The sequence below is a fragment of the Petaurus breviceps genome, unplaced genomic scaffold, assembly GCF_028583685.1.
Source record: "Petaurus breviceps papuanus isolate PSGF00001 unplaced genomic scaffold, PetGlider_PUasm1.0 90822, whole genome shotgun sequence".
In the NCBI taxonomy this organism is placed as follows: Eukaryota; Metazoa; Chordata; class Mammalia; order Diprotodontia; family Petauridae; genus Petaurus; species Petaurus breviceps.
This window is the reverse complement of record NW_027187351.1, coordinates 18,430,972-18,433,057: the sequence shown is the minus strand read 5'-3', so window position 1 is coordinate 18,433,057 and position 2,086 is coordinate 18,430,972. Positions and strand designations below refer to the sequence as shown.

The 2,086-nt window shown below is 36.3% G+C and overlaps 1 pseudogene; it reads left to right on the top strand.

Annotated features, from left to right (window-relative positions):
- The first annotated feature begins 873 nt into the window (after positions 1 to 873).
- On the top strand, positions 874 to 1,381 carry LOC138148074 (ubiquitin-ribosomal protein eS31 fusion protein-like; annotated as a pseudogene).
- The last annotated feature ends 705 nt before the right edge of the window (positions 1,382 to 2,086 follow it).

Sequence of the window (2,086 nt, the reverse complement as noted above, 5' to 3'; positions counted from 1 at the left end):
ACCCACTGACCTGGAAAATAGATCCAGGAGAGAGAATTTAAAAATTATTGGACTACTGAAAAGCCATGAAAAAAATAAAAAGAACCTAGAAAACATCCTTCAAGAAATTCTGAAGGAAAAATGCCTTGATGTTTTAGAAACAGAAGGAAAAGAGGCTGAAAGAATCCACCAATCACCTCTTTAAAAATATCACCAAAAGAATACTCCTAGGAATATTATATCCAGGTTTCATGGTTCACAGATCAAGGAGAAAATATTACAAGCAGCCAGGAAGAAAAAAATTGAATATTGTAGAAACACAATCAGTATAACTTAGGATCTGGAAGCTTCTACATTGAGGGATTGAAGAACTTGGAATATATTCCAGAATTCAAAGGAGCTGGAATTAAAACCAAGAATTTTCTACCCAGCAAATCTGAGTATCATGTTTCAGGGGAAAATATGGTCACTCATTGGAATAGAGGATTTTCAAGCATTCTTGATGAAAAAAAAAACAGAGCTGGATAAAAAATTTGCCATTCAGATACAAGAAGCATGAGAAGGTAAACAGGGAAAAGAAATCATAAAGAACTTATCAAAGTTGAACTATTTATATTCCAAATATATAAACATTAACTGTAACTTATGAAACTTTTCTCAGTATGAGAATAGTTGAAAGGAATATAAAGGTACATATACATACATACATATATAAACATACACACACATATATACATACATGTGTGTATACATACATATATGTCTATATGGGAGGTTATATGGTCATATGCATACAAATGTGAGTGTGTGTAACATATGTGCTCAGGTTCACATAGACAGAGGGCATAGGACCAATTGAATAGGAAGGGATGCTAATTAAAAGGTGTAATTGAGCTCTTTCAGATCCACCATTACCGGGTGGACCCAGTGCCACGATGCAGAATTTCGTGAAGACTTTGACGGGGAAGACCATCACCCTTGACGTTGAACCGTCAAATACTATTGAAAATGTCAAGGCCAAGATACAAGATAAGGAAGGTATTCCACCTGATCAACAAAGATTGATTTTTGTGGGCAAGCAACTGGAAGATGGACGTACTTTGTCTGACTACAACATTCAGAAGGAATCTACCCTTCATCTTGTTCTGAGGCTTCGTGGTGGTTCAAAGAAGAGAATGAAGTCTTATACCACTCCAAAAAAGAGCAAGCATAAGAGAAAGAAGGTTAAGTTTGCTGTTCTGAAGTACTACAAGGTTGATGAGAATGGTAAGATTAGCCACCTTCGATGAGAGTGCCATTCTGATGAATGTGGTGCTGGAGTCTTTGTGGCTAACCATTTTGACGACATTATTGTGGCAAGTGTTGTCTAACCTACTGCTTCAACAAGCCAGAAGACAAGTAAATGTATGTGTGTTAATAAAAAAAGTCAACTATTACCAAAAAAAGTATAATTGAGAGGTGAGAGAGGAATATAATGAGAGGAGATGGGGACCAACGAATGGGGTGAATTATCTTATATGGAAGAGGCAAGGCAAAACTGCTACAATGGAGGGGAAGAACAGGAAGGCAAAATGGAATGGGTGAAAATTTTACTCTCATTAAATTTGTTTTAAGGAGGGAATGATATGCACTAAATAGGGCATTTCACCTTACAGGAATGTATAGGGGAAAGGGATGAGAGGGGAGGTGATGGAGGGGAGGGCAAGTTGGGGGGAGGGAATTTGGAACCACACACTTTTGAAAAGGGACACGGTCAAAGTACAGAATAGAACAAATGGGGGTGCGATCGGATGAATGGACATATATAAACAATCTTTCATAATGTATCCACAATGGAAATTTTTTGTGTAGCTACACATGTACAAGCTATATTGAATTGCTTGTCTTCCCAGTAAGGGAGGGTGATGAGGGAGGAAGGCAAAGAATATGGAATCCAAAGTTTTAGAATGAAATGTTTATATATATATATATATATATATATATATATATGCATATGTATATATGTATGTATATGTATAATTATTTTTATTATTTACCTACAACTTGGAAATAAGATATACACTCCCTGGGCTACCGAAATCTGTCTTGCCCTACTGGAAAGTCAGAA